Genomic DNA, 14,657 nt, shown 5'->3' on the forward strand with positions numbered 1-14,657 from the left:
GTTTGGTAAATCCTGGAAACTGACATAACCTGTTCTATCACTTTAACCTCTAAGACTTCTGGCTCGGCATATAGTTGTACATTGTGTGTGGTATTAACAGTGTTTGACCCATGCTCTCAAAGCTGGACACTTTCAGGTGTCTTCATCATTAGTTTACACAGGTCACTGCTGAACCAAAATTGATTTAACCTTAAATTGGCCTGTGGTGTCTGTCCTGAAAATGTAGGTGAATGGCTGGAGACACCCACAGGATGTTACGTTGAGTTGCAGTCAACTGAAGATGGCAGTCATGTCCAGTAAAATGTCTGAAGGCAGAGATCTATTTTAGATGCATACGACATATACTTGGCCATTGTTGTTTTGTGTTTGCCAAGCCAGTTTCCTTTGTCTGCCTGGGCTTCTGCTTGCCTTCTGCTCTCTTACATTTCTCCATCAGACAGGCAAGGTTATTTTTTAGCTTGTTTCTGACCTCTCTTGGTGGGTAGAAGGATAAATCTCACCCCGACTTCTCATTGAGTATACCTTGGTGTTATTCCTACTCAGTGCTTTTTTTTAAAAAAAAAAAAATGTTTAGAGGTACTCTCATTTTCCTACTCATATTGAAATACTGCCGCTCAATGAGGCCAAATTTAGATTCACAAAATGTTTAGGGTTATGTGTACCCCTGCATCTCCCCAGAAAAAAGCACTGTTCATACTTATTTTACAGTGTTATGTGTGCACAGTCCCAGCTTTGGATCAGGCTGAGGAATTGTGTATACAACAACCAATTTTTATGTGTTACTCCCCAGTTAGAGCAGGAATATATAGCTCAAATTGCTCAGCAGACCACATTTCCATTTCATTAACTTGAAGGTCAGATAGCTCACTCAATCTTTTTTGGTACAATTTTAATGCAATGCTTAATTTTCTTTCTGGTATCATAATTAAATTTTGGGAATACTCTTGTTCTTCTATACAAACTATAGGGTTTTCTGTTTACACCCTGCGTCCCCCAGGGATGTTCCCTCACTATTTGCCATTTTACTGTCCATTGGTCTTTGTAGCAATCACATTTACACCTTGCGAAAGTGTCATTGCAACAGATCACAACCATGGTACTTTTAGCAGCATGAGCTTCTGCCTAGTTTTTCCACTCTGCTCAGACATTAAGTACAGGTGTTTCTGGCAATCACTTTCAGAATGCTAACCTGCATAACAGCACATTTCAAATGCTGCAACAACACTACTAAAAGGCTGGCAGGAGATAAAGCCGAGGATGAGAGATGGGAAGGGAAAGCAGGCATGGGCAAACTATCACCAATGCAAGCCTCCTAAAAATCAAAGTATGCTCAACATTTAACAGAGCTCTGAGCTGCAGTGCATTAGTTGGGACTGCAACAGTGTCTGAAGAAACAGACCAGACCATTCTCAATCATACATATTATGTTTGTATAGTGCAGGGGTTCCACATGGATGCCTGTCTAACTTTTTTGAGGTGGTTTAAGAACTGTAGGAATCAGGAATATATCTAATCTGGCATCTGTATGGGCTACCCATGCCGTACCTCACCCAAGTCCAAACCAGATGTGATGTAAATAGTAGCTACGAGGGGGTCCATGCAAGAGGCAGTGTCTGCAATGATGGAACATGAGAGTTTAACAGTTCCGCCACATCATGGTATCGCCAAATTTAGTCACTGATGCTGCTATTTGTGGACAGTTTGCCTCTGTTCGCAACAATGGTGCGTTACCTTTACCTTTCATGCATCCTTTTTAATACGTCTGGATAATGAATGAAGGGGAAAGTTGTACTTCTCCTCTGTGCATGCATTAACTGCATTGGCAACACAGTTTTTTAACTACATGGATGCAGCTCACATATTCTTTTTTATGCTTTTGATTAGTATGTAAAAGGTGGGGCAGAAGTGTAGGAAGGTCAGGTGGTACCCGGTGCGAAAAATTTCTTGTCACCGCCCCCCAACATTGATTTTTTTTTTTTTGCCTGCAAAAATAGTTTTACATTATTTCATATTTTCTTACAAAGGAATGTGGATTATGCGCCTCTGATAACAAGGAGGTGACTGTGGACAGATACTTCAATCTACAGGCTGGATTGTGTTTTGGCTTCACTGAATTGAAATTTCAGCCTTCACGACATAGGAAAACAGCCAAGTAAACAGTTATTTTCATGGAGGAGGGTCAAGATATTAACTGATATGCATGAAATTTCTGATATAGCTATATAATCCCTAGTGTAGTAAGATAAGACCTTTGGAGCAGGCATTTTCAAAAAAAGGTTTTTTTATGAAGCGCCCTAGTAGGGCAGTAATTGTTCCTTTTTGACCCCTCCCCCCGCCCCCTTACTACGCCCCTGGGGTGGGGAAGTTGAAAATCTTCCCTGTAGTGAATTCGATACATTTCTGATGCAGGGCCAGCACATGCTTTCTGCCAAAGAACACTTACCCATTTGTGCCCTTTTGCAAAACACAGGAAGAGAAGTTCAAGTCACACATCCTCCATTAGCACTTTCAAAGTAATGCGTGAACTTGCTCTAAAACTTTATTGTTACAGCCAGCTTTAGATGTCAAAGCGAAACCAGATAGAGATAATTAAAGCTCATGGCATGCATTATATTTTTTAGTGGATACATTATTCTGTGGGTTTATCTGGTTTTGCTTTAAAAGCATTGTAAGTACCAATCCAGAGCCTTCTAAATAAATACATACATAAGGATTGATTAAAACGAGTAATCAGTTTTGCAGCTGCGAGTGTGACATCAATGACTAATTTGCAAAGATTATAACATTACATCTACTTAATTTTAGATCGTTGTTAACAATGCAGAAATCCAGTGAGAGCTGCCAAAGGGAACACTTTTAGTTTGGGCACTGAATTAGCAAATTTGGTGACCCAAATGCAACATCTGGGTTAAAGAGTGACAAATGTAATGATTCCTGGGGTTCTTAAATGTCAACATGACTCTTGGCAGTTATGTTTGAATTGATATTTGAAGAGGCTGACCTTGTGAGCCAGGATAAGAAAGTAGGCGTTTTAGAAAGGGAAACACAATCTTTTATTATATAGGCTGGGATTTGCTGCTATTGTAGATGGTTAGCAATAAAACAATTCAAGATCTACAGTGGCGATTATTCCCTTATCATCATACAGAACCATTCTGAATTCTGGATTATAAATGACCTATATAATATTTAAAAAAGAGAAGGATGTGGCATTTATTGGGGGATGGTAAAAAATACATGCAACACTTACCGCAGAACCGAAGATTTTGCTTTATCTGATCAAAGTAGTAAAGATTTTTGTGTGTGTGGGCAACATCCCTACCATCTCCAGAATAATTGCAATCATCTCACATCACTTGCCACTTTGCATTTGTCTGTATTTCGTATTCATTGCTGAATGATCAGTGAATCAGTGTCCAAGGCATTTTTGTGGCAGATTTATTTAAATTTATTGAGCTCTTTAACATCTATCTAGCCTCAACTACAATAAGCTCTTTATGAATTCCACTTTCCTTGCTCATAACTAAAAGAGGACATTGCACAAGGAATAACAAAACTACAGGCTATGAAAAGTATTAGGAGAACCCTATGTCAAAACGGACAAAGAAAAGCTGGTATTATGCTATAAAAATAATGGCTTCTCTGTCTCATGGGCAAGGAGAAATAACTTTTCCGCCACATAATAAATTTATTAACCTTCCCGACCTCATCATTCCCACCTTAACTGAGATACAGCATCAAAGACAAGAACATCTGTTTGACAGCAGCATTTTCAAATCTATTCAGCTTGTTAACAGGCACAATGGCTACAAAGTCTGTAAAAGTTACTGCATCAGCACCACCTTGTGGGAGTTTTCAAAAACTGCTAAATCAAATTGTACCACTTGGTTAATAGCGACAGCTAGATGCTGATGCCTACAGACTTTCATAAATGTATTGGAACTGATTATCGAAGGTGTTGATATTTTGAGCTCAGATATGCAGCATTACTGAGCCACATGTAGAGTGCTAGGTGAGGACACAATTTATAATCATCTGCAAATAGCTCAAACCCACCCCCATCTTTCTTACTATCACTCATTATCACAAGTGATCTTATCTTTTTTGATTTTATGCATCTATATTAAGAACATAATTGTTGCTTTGCTAGATCCTAGCCAAGGTCTATCTTGTCTAGCATTCTGTTTTCTACAGAGAGATGACTCTGCCTGCTGAAGTAGAGGACTTGGAAGTGCTGGCTTTCCCCCATTGTTTCTCTGCAGCATCTGATAAGCAGAGATATACTTATTCTGCACATGGAGGCTCAATTTAGCTATTATAACCTTGGTGAATCTGTCTAATCCACATACCTATCTGCCACTTTTAAAAAATCCATTGACTTTCAAGGGGGGGGGGGAGGAACAGCTTTCATGAACCAGTTGCTGAATCTCGGTTGCCGTCAGAGTTTGATTTAGAGTATTGTACAAGTATATTCCTGTTACCCGTCTGTGAGTCCCCTCTAGCCATTGTCTGAGTTTGCTGTCACATCATGGAATAATCATGAACATTTCAATTGTCAAGATGAGTGTGTCAGCAAAGTAGAACCAACACTGTAGCTTCTGCAAGGGAAGTGGACAGTCAGATTAACCAGCATTAAATCTGCACACAGGACCGGAGAATGGAGGACAATTACAGGAGAGAAGATCACAATGAGAAGCAGGGACCTGAAGGAAGGTGGGTGAATGGTCAGAAAATCAAGTGGCAGAACAAACAGGGAGGTTGGGGTGGGAAGATGAAGGAAATAAGAACAGTGGGGAAGGAGCATAGGAAGATCAGTGGTACAGCATCTGCCAGGTAGCCAATTTCCAGGTAGGGCTGGGAAAGAAACCTGCCTGAAGCACCTGCAGCGTTGCTGCCAGTCAGTGTTAACAATGCTGAGGTAGGTATCCCAATGGTCTGACTCAGTATGAGGCAGCTTTATGCTCCTGATAGCTGCAGCAAGCAGCTATGCTATAAAGCCAGAGGAGAGGAAAGGAAGAAAAATAGGTTTTACTTGTGGAGCCTACGAGGAAAAGTTCCTAAAATCAAATGGATGAAGGAAAAAGGGAGATTCCAGGACTTGACAACCAAGAGCCGAAACTAGGAATAAGACTGGTTGTGTAGTGCTGCCACGAAAGAGATCAACAAGTAAAGAATGTTTCAGTATCGGTGTCAAAAGCACAGTGAGCATATCTAGAATTCACATGCTGGTTCAGATGTCCATCTCCCTGCACATCGTGCAATTCAGGAGGCAAAGTATGATTTCATAAACAATAACATTAGTTTTTGTGCCCATTTTTATACATCATATGGATGTACAGAAAGAGCTGTCGTTACTTAGCTCATTTAGTTAGTTTCTCTCTCATAGAACACACACACACCTGTTCTTGCCGACAGGATTAAAAGGCCAATACTGCTGCCATTGGATTATGAGTCTGCTAGAGCACAGGCTGTTTATAGAAGGTTTAATCAAAGCCAGAGTGTGAAGGAAATTGGTCAATGCGGGTTTTACCGCTCCTCTCGTTTTGGTGACTGACATTCCCCTTTTTGATGGATTTATTTTGTTTATAGCAAATGAGGCTGCCCTTTCTCCATGAGCTTTCTCAAAAAGCACCACAGAACAGCAAAACATAAAACCCAACGAATGCTTTAAAAAGGAAGACAGAGATTTTATCAACAAGTACAATTATAACCACAAGATCTATACATCAAACCATTCCAAATCCATCTCTCACCAGATGCCTTTGAGCGGAAAAATGCAGATGTGGATAAAGCTTGCCAAAACCCAGACTTCTATAAAATAAGGAAGCTGCAGATTCCAAAGCTAGAAAATGTGTACACACACACACACACACACACACACACACACACGTCTGTTAGAAATCTGCTTCCTATTTAAAACTGGGTAGGAAAAAGGGAGAAATGATCATATTTCTTCTGGTTTTCAATGCTGGAAAAGAAGTGGTCACACAGACAACCAAGTTAGAGATATCAGGTTTGCTGAACATAGAACAGCTGGTTCTATAGGAAAATGTAGCGAACTGGTACACATCAATTACTGCTTCAGCAGGCTTCTGACATCAGGAAAATATTATGAGCTCAAACTAGAGAAAGGTATGCACATGAAAATCACACTAAAATCATTTCCAGCAATGTGGATGATATTTTATTGGTCGCAATCCTGCCTAGTTGGTTGTGTTTATATTTCATTGAATCTCGTGGGACAAAGGAATCTCTAACTTTTGAATGTGTGAAGTGTTAATACACAAATCAAAGGGACACTTTAAAAACACATTTGCAGGGATAGCACACAGCTGTATACATGCCTAGGTTCGTAATGAAAGTATGTACTTGGAACACAACCCGTTGTGTAGTCAAATATACTTCCACAGGCTGTAGAAGTGTGCTTAACTCTTGTGTTGGATTGTGACCTTGTTTCTCTACTAATCCTAAACAGGATTTCCAAAAAGATGGAATCATGAAGCACTTATTGACAAGGACACTGCAAAAGGAAATACAGTAGCATTGTTATTGGCTTAGTAACAGTTCCATAGACAGATCAAAATCAGGTATCAGACTGCCATTCTTACAGGCAGAGCAAAGGCATAACTTTAATAAATAACAGCTTCAAAGAAAGCACTTACTAGTTTTAGGTTCCAGAAACTATAGTTTTGGGCAATAGAGACTATATTGCAACTGTTAGATTGGGTCAGCAAACAACAGCTCAAGTGCAAACTCATGAAAATGTACTTTGCATTTTACATTCATTCTGCCTAATTTTCCAAGCTTTATTCCACACGGATGGATTAGATCTTTTCTAAAACATTTCCCTAAGCTATTTAGGCTCTTAAACAAATCAAGTCATAAAACTACTGATCAGCTTCTTTGTTTAAAGTTAGCTTCAAATACTTATCAAGCATAAAAGAAATTGCAATAAAGAGTTTGCAGTGGTAAAATAACATCCATTCTCCCTAGAGCAACGTAATTTCAATAGAACGTTTTTTGCCATTTTAGGGTGGACAGGGCAATCTATTTGCTGCTCTCCCGTTTTGCTGAAGCCAGATCATGCTATTAAAAAACTGCCGGAAAGTTTATTTCACTAATAAAGATACAAAGCCATCTGCAACTTTTCAGGTATTCTTATTTTGGTACAATGCAGTTGCACGCTCTCCCATTTATCCAAGAACTCTTTTTTTCAGTTATACTACAAAGGCACAATTATCAACACCCTGGCGCCCATGTTTATCTCTTGTGTATACTACTTATCTCTCCTGTCTCCCAATTCATTTTGAAGAACAGCAACCTTTCTCTGCCCCTTCAGCATCACTTATGGCTATCATCATCTGACTAGACTGGTCTCTGTTGCTAACCAGAGTGAAGATCTTTATTTATGTTTTTGTTAATTGCCCCATATGGATTTTTTTTTTATAGAAGATCAAGTGCAGTTGAAAACATTTAAGTTATCTGCATACATTTAAGGCAGTTAAAAATTGACAATGAGTCCAACACTCCCCTCTCCAGGTACTGCACTTGTTTCTTCTTTTATTTGCTAATGAACACTTAATATACAGTGTCATCAGACATTCCCCTACAACTCCCAAGATTCCTTTCTCCATCAGTAATTTAGAATCTTCCTTGATATAATTACTCGTTTGGTTTTCTGTTGTGTTAAAAAGGTAAAGGGACCCCTGACCATTAAGTCCAGTCGTGACCGACTCTGGGGTTGCGGCACTCATCTCGCTTTATTGGCCGAGGGAGCCAGCGTACAGCTTCTGGGTCATGTGGTCAGTATGCCTAAGCCGCTTCTGGCGAACCAGAGCAGCACGTGGAAACGCTGTTTACCTTCCTGCCGGAGCGGTACCTATTTATCTACTTGCACTTTGACATGCTTTCGAACTGCTAGGTTGGCAGGAGCAGGGACCGAGCAACGGGAGCTTACCCTGTTGCGGGGATTCAAACTGCCGACCTTCTGATCGGCAAGTCCTAGACTTTGTGGTTTAACCCACAGCACCACCTGCGTCCCTTCTGTTGTATTACCACTTTATATATACTTTCGTTTGCCATTTGACCACCCAATAATTACACATTATATGGAACATGGCTATTTTTAAAAATAAAAAATTGTATACTCTTTACATTTTAATTGTCTTCAACAATTCATATTATGACAAGCAGATCAGCGGTGGTGCTAATTGCAGAATTAAACCCAAGCAGACATACATCTGCACAGGATTGTGGCCTCTGAAAGCTAGCAAAAGTTTCAAGATAGTATGGTAGGCCAATAGTCACATCCAAGTAACTTGGTGGGAAAAAACCATTTCATCCAAAGAGCTGGAATGGACTTGGGCCAAAGTTGAAGCCAAGGAATGATGTTTCAAGAGACAATTATGAAGTAGGGACACAGGGGTGAGAAGACAGGGGCAAAATCAAATGAACAGACTGGAGCAGGTGAGAAGGACCATGGACAAGTATCAGTGTCAGACAGGAACCAAGACAATACAGATATGTAGACCAGATAGGGATGATTCTTGCATTGATTAAAGGAGGAGGAAAAAATCAGGAACTTCAAAGGAAGAAGAGTTTTATTTTACAGTATTTGAATTCATCTCAGATACTGTGGAGACACATTCTCATTTATTTCCAAGATGTACCAGATTTTTCTTTTGAAGTAAAAGGCATATTAGGTAACCATGTTTCAGACTGATAATAGCAGGCCTGAAGCCTAAATATTCTGCTTGTCCTAGAGGGGATTTCCAGATATACAGCCTAAAATCCACTGAATTAACACAATACTACTGGAAACAAAAGAAGTTTATAAACTGAAAACTTTTTTCTGTACGAAATAAAAACTAAAAAGCAAGAACCGTATTCAAAAGCTGTGGTCAACCATTTCCCCTACCCCAAACAATGGGGAGACATCACTGTCACTTACAGCAATAGACGCTATTAAATTCCCTGTGAAATATTGCATCCAATGAAACCTCTGTATAGTTTTGCAATGAGAAATATAGTGCTAAAGCTGTTTGAAATTGAAGAATTAGAGCTGTCTGCACATAATTTTTTTTTAATTGGTTAAACTTAATTTAGCTAATTGATTTGCATAGACCACAGGAATATTACCAATAAATATTTTTTACTGAGATAATAAAAAATGTGACAGACAGCTTACAAATTATCAGCCCTATGAGAGTGAAGTGACCACCTTTGTTGGCAGGTGTTGGTAGGAAGAGGCAGGAAAATGGCACTTGGGGCTCCCTCATCTTCCCATCCCCCACTTCCACAGGCCTAGTTCCATCCTCCTAAGCTGGCACCTGGTGGCAGAGAGACTGGCTTTTCGCAGACCTGGGTTGGTGCTGTGCTCTCTCCCCTAATCTGCTTCAACTAGAGCCTCACCAACAACACTTTTGAGAAAGGCCCCTGTCTGATAAAGCAGGCAAAGAGTCAGGCCATGTGTTCTAGCAGGCTCACATGATACATACTGGTGCTGCCACTGCTGTGCTGAAACCATTTTTGGGGGTAGGCAGCAAGCAGGCATCAACTGGAATGGTGCAGAGATAGCAGCAACATGTTGGATGGCAGTGCTGTGTGTTTCAAGGGACCTGCCTTAAGTGCCCTGTGCTAACCTGTTCTTCTTAGGTATGGTGGAGGGTGCACTGAAGCAAGATCAAACTCCCAGTGTATTTAGCTTCTGCACATGCATATTTGTAGACTATAAGTACAAGTCATCACAATGCATTATAAGAAAGCCACGCTTTTGGGGGGAAAATTCAAAATGACTACTAACTGAAATATTCTGTTTGATACTATTTTTTGGCAAATGCTTCTAAACCCAGGAAATCAAAGAGCAAATAAATGATTGGGCACTTCTTATCATACACAGTTCATAAAACATAAAAAAAATCATAAAACATAAAAAGAAGGGTGATATTTTCTTTTGCCAAATGACACCTTTTGATCTGCAAATCACACATCAAACTGTATAACAGGAAAGCATGAATAACTGAACTGTGTAACAAAATTGTTTAAAGTCACTCTGTTTTCAAATGAATGTGTCCACTTATAAAGCACCCTTTATGATGCACTATGTTATTTAGTTTTAAGGAGGAACCCCAATTTTGTTATTTCCAGTCAAATAAGTGGCAGGTATTTCTGCATGAATCCAGCCTGCCTTGACATTGCTTTACAACTACAGTCTCAGGAAAATGTTATTCAAAGTATATTTATTAGAATAATTATTTCTACTAATACACTCTTCACATCTTTTTTTACTTATTAAATAAACCGAACCACCTCACCAGTACCTTGAATTTTACACATTGTAACATTCTAAACTCTTTAGATACATTTGTTCCACCACATTTTTTTTCCTAAAACTCAGTGAAGACAAGAGGATTCAGCCTTGCATAAATGCATTTATTCTCATGTTTTCCTTTCTTTATACATGTGATTAATCGATGTAGCCACTGTAGCATATTCATACTTGTTTTGTTCTTGTTCTTTTCTAGTTGGTATATAAATTGCTCAATATTAAAAAAAAATCAGGTGGCTCTTCTAATCACAATAATAGTATTTTAAAATATTGAGGGAATGAAAAATTTTGTTCACAGGGAGTGCACGAAGTACAAAAAGCATGTCACTCTCATCTTCAAGCGAAGTACTGTTAGGGTGCTATAAGTGGAAGGGGATGCTCCTGCTGGTGGGTGGCGAGAGAAACCTTGATCCTGATGAAAATCATGCTGCAGAATATGGACTACTGATGTATGAATCAAAAGTAATCTGAAGACAGAGGCCAAATTGAAGTCACCATTGTTTTCTAACAGTACAAGTGTAATATAAAACCAGTCGGTTCTCCCATGTGTTGGAAAGCCATGTCCCACTATAGGGACATATCACCACATGTTGTGGGAGTGTCAAAAAATAGAAACATTCTGGAAAAAATGTATGCACAGAAATATATTTGATGACAAGGCAGACAGTCCCCATGACCCTAGGACTCACTGCACTTAACTTGCATGGTCAGGATATGTTGCAAATTTGAAATAAAGAACTAATGACACCTCTATTAACCTATATTAACATAACACATCTATTAATCTATTAATTCAGTGTGTGGTGGCCATGAAGAAGGCAAATACCATGCTAGGGATCATTAGTAAAAGAAATGAAAATAAAATTGCTAATAGCACAATGACATTATACAAGTCTAATGTGCAACCACATTTGAAGTACATTTCTGGTCACCTCACCTCAAAAAGGATATTATAGAGTTGGATATTATAGAGTCAGAAAAGGGCCACCAAAATGACCAAGGGGAAGCAGCGACTCCACTATGAAGAAAGGTAGCAGCATTTGGGACTTTTCAGTTTAGAGAAAAGGCAAGTAACAAGCAACATGATAGAAGTTTATAAAATTATGCATGGTATGGAGAAAGTGAATAGAGAAAAGCTTTCCTCCCTTTCTTATAACACTAGAACTTGCACAGATCCAATGAATCTTAGAAAGATTCAGAACAGATGAAAGAAAGTACTTCTTCCTGGAGGAGGGGGCTATTGAAGGCTAATAGCCTTGATGGCCATGCTCTACCTCCACAGTTGGAGGTGGCAATGTTTCTGAATACCAGTTGCTGGAAACCACAGGAGGGGACAGTGCCCAAATCCTGCTTGCAGATTTCCCACAGGCACTTGGTTGGCTCCTGTGAGAACAGGATGCTGGACGAGATGGGTCAATGGCTCGGTGTACAACCATTTCACATGTTGGGCACATTTATGTTTGCAACCAGAACATATGCACTGCATGCAATTGAGTCAGGTGTAAACTTTCTCCTGAGAAAGGATTTCTGTGTTAAAGTCAGATTCTGCCTCATTATATAGAAGGTGAAATTTTGGAAGTTTAATCATTCATCATCCTGCCGGTCATACACAGTGTTGGTACAGCCGATTCACAATATCTCTTTTGCCGCTATTCTATAGGGTTCAATGTGAGCTGTTTAGTCATTTTCAGCAAATTTTAATGCATGTGTGTTCAGTGCTTTTATTGGCACTATCCTTCTGAAAACCAGTCTTTTATTAAACACCGTGGAACACAATCAGTCCTACGTCTTCGATGAAGAATGAGGGAGCAACCCCCCCCCAATATTAGCAATAACAGTTATTATCTTATTTTCCACACAAACCTTTCTGCTGCTAAACAAAAACAGTGTCAAGAAGCACTTTGCCACACTGCATGAAAAGCCCAAAAAGTATCAAACAACAATAACTTTTGACAAAATGTGAACAAATACAAAAGCAGGGATGAAACAAACCTTCATGGCTTTCATTATCAGAAGTGAAACATCACTTACTTGCAACTGTGCCTTGAATGCAGCAACAGGTTATATTGAATTGTAATATTTTTAAAGGCTACCTGAAGTACGAGATACTGTGCAACTTGCACAATACCAAGCTAAGGATTTAAATGGGGCACAAAGTCTGGCAATGGTATGGTACACTGTGTAAACAGCAAACACTTAAAAATAAATTAAGAAGAGGGAATTGGAAGGATGTGTCACCTGTGTGCCTATGTACAAAATAAAAATAAGAAAATAGCACAAGGCTACCTGATCACCAGCAAGTCAGGAACAAATAAAGCAAAATTAAGCCAACTCTCTGTGCTTTTAATAGGAACAATGCACAACAATTGCTAGGATCCAAACCAGCATGGGAAATAACTAGTCAGCAATTCCTACCCAACTTTTGTAGATATATATCGAAAAATGCAGCATTTTTTTCCCTCAGTGAGGCACAAATGTCTATGCAAACAAGAGTGAAGTTTTCATATGTCCCTAGTGAAAAGTAAATGCTATTAATCAATACTATGTATCTCTGCTAAACATACAAGCTCCAATAACTGCATGTTTCTAAAGAAGCAAGGGAAATAAATAAATAGAAAATTAAACCTAGATTTCAATTTGGCTTCTATTCAGTTTCTTTCGGATGAGTGTGCCCAAAAATCAAACCATGTCTGCCAGATGTTGAGAGAAATTGTGGGGCAGGGGTGGAATGCATATGCAAGCCCACAGTTCTGGCAAGGAGAAAAGAGGAGTATAGTGAGGCTGAAATGATTCTTAGAGGATAAAAGAGGTTAATCTGGTCACTTTGGCAGGAAGGTGTGGGGATGGGAACATGCTAAGGCAGCTTGGTGACCCTTTTAGGCTCCCTTAGGGGTGATTGCAAGAGGCAGTGGAAGACAGAAGTGCCTGGCGTGCTCTGGTCCATGGGGTCACGAAGAGTTGGACACAACTAAACGACGAAACAACAACAACAACAACAGGGGTGATTGGTGGTGCGTGAGGTCTGCATCTAAGGGATGTATGGTCTGGGATGAGGATAAGGGCCGCTTCTGAGGTTGACCTGCCTCACCAATGCAGAGTTGCAGGTCCCTGGGGGGTAGTGATGAGAGAAGGTCTCCTTACTCACCTTCAGGGTGTGGCTGGGCTCAGGGGTAGCCAGATATGGTTCCCTGGGCCCAGCAGGGGTTTGGTTGCCCTTAATGCTGCAGCATTTTCAAAAAGACAAGCAGCTCCCACACCCATAGTTTTCCTCTGCTGGTTTGGTTTTATATAAATATTCCCTTATTCAACCCAGCTATACATCTCTGTGTGTTTATTTGGAAGCAATGCTGTTTTGCTATCAGACATGCACATACTTTGTCAAGAAGGAAGTCTTGTTCCGTAGACTATTCCATTTCTACAGTATTTTCAGAATATGAAAACTACCAACGTATACTTATTTGGAGATCAATTGAGTGACATATTTTGTCATAAGGAGATTCTTGCACAGTTCAAATGGCCAAGAGAATTAGCCCTCGGCATTGTTATCTGATCATTCAGTTCAAGGTGACAAACATTTAACCACTGAGGAGTTTAATGACATTCACAACAAGTCAGACCAACAGCCTACACTTGCATGTCCTCTGCCTGCTATTGGAGAATCAATTCTAGAATCAAGTTCAGCAGGGGAGGCACTTGGTAGCCACTTAAGGCCGGAGCTGATCTTGTAGTGTAATATCACTATAAATAATCCTGCAGTGCTACAGTTCCCACCAGTCTCTGTAATGGATAAAAGAGGTGAAGGGAGCCAGGAAGTCAGGAACTAGCCACATAGTCTAATCTAGATTAGGATAGATTATTTAGTCTAATCTAGAGATTAGACCAGGCTTCCTCAACCTCGGCCCTCCAGATGTTTTTGGCCTACAACTCCCATGATTTCTAGCTAGCAGGGCCAGTGGTCAGGGATGATGGGAATTGTAGTCTCAAAACATCTGGAGGTCCGAAGGTGAGGAAGCCTGGATTAGACTAACTGTTACTGGAACAAATAAGTTAAAACTATTCACTCTCTAAAGAGAATTGTTAAACAAACCCAAGAGACACAAAAATTCCCACATGGACAACAATGCTACAAACCAACTGAGGACTTTGACTTGGAGACTCTAATAATACAAGGCAACATTTATATGGCACCAGTAGAAATGACAGGAGGTAGGATCACAAAGCAGCATTTTGACAACTATGAGAAAGATAATTATGCACCTTTCTGAACATCACTTTCCTTGTCGCCACAGCTGGCACAGGTTATATTATAGGCTCCATGGATATATTATAA

This window comes from Podarcis pityusensis (assembly GCF_964106645.2).
Source record: "Podarcis pityusensis genome assembly, chromosome: 9".
Lineage (NCBI taxonomy): Eukaryota > Metazoa > Chordata > Lepidosauria > Squamata > Lacertidae > Podarcis > Podarcis pityusensis.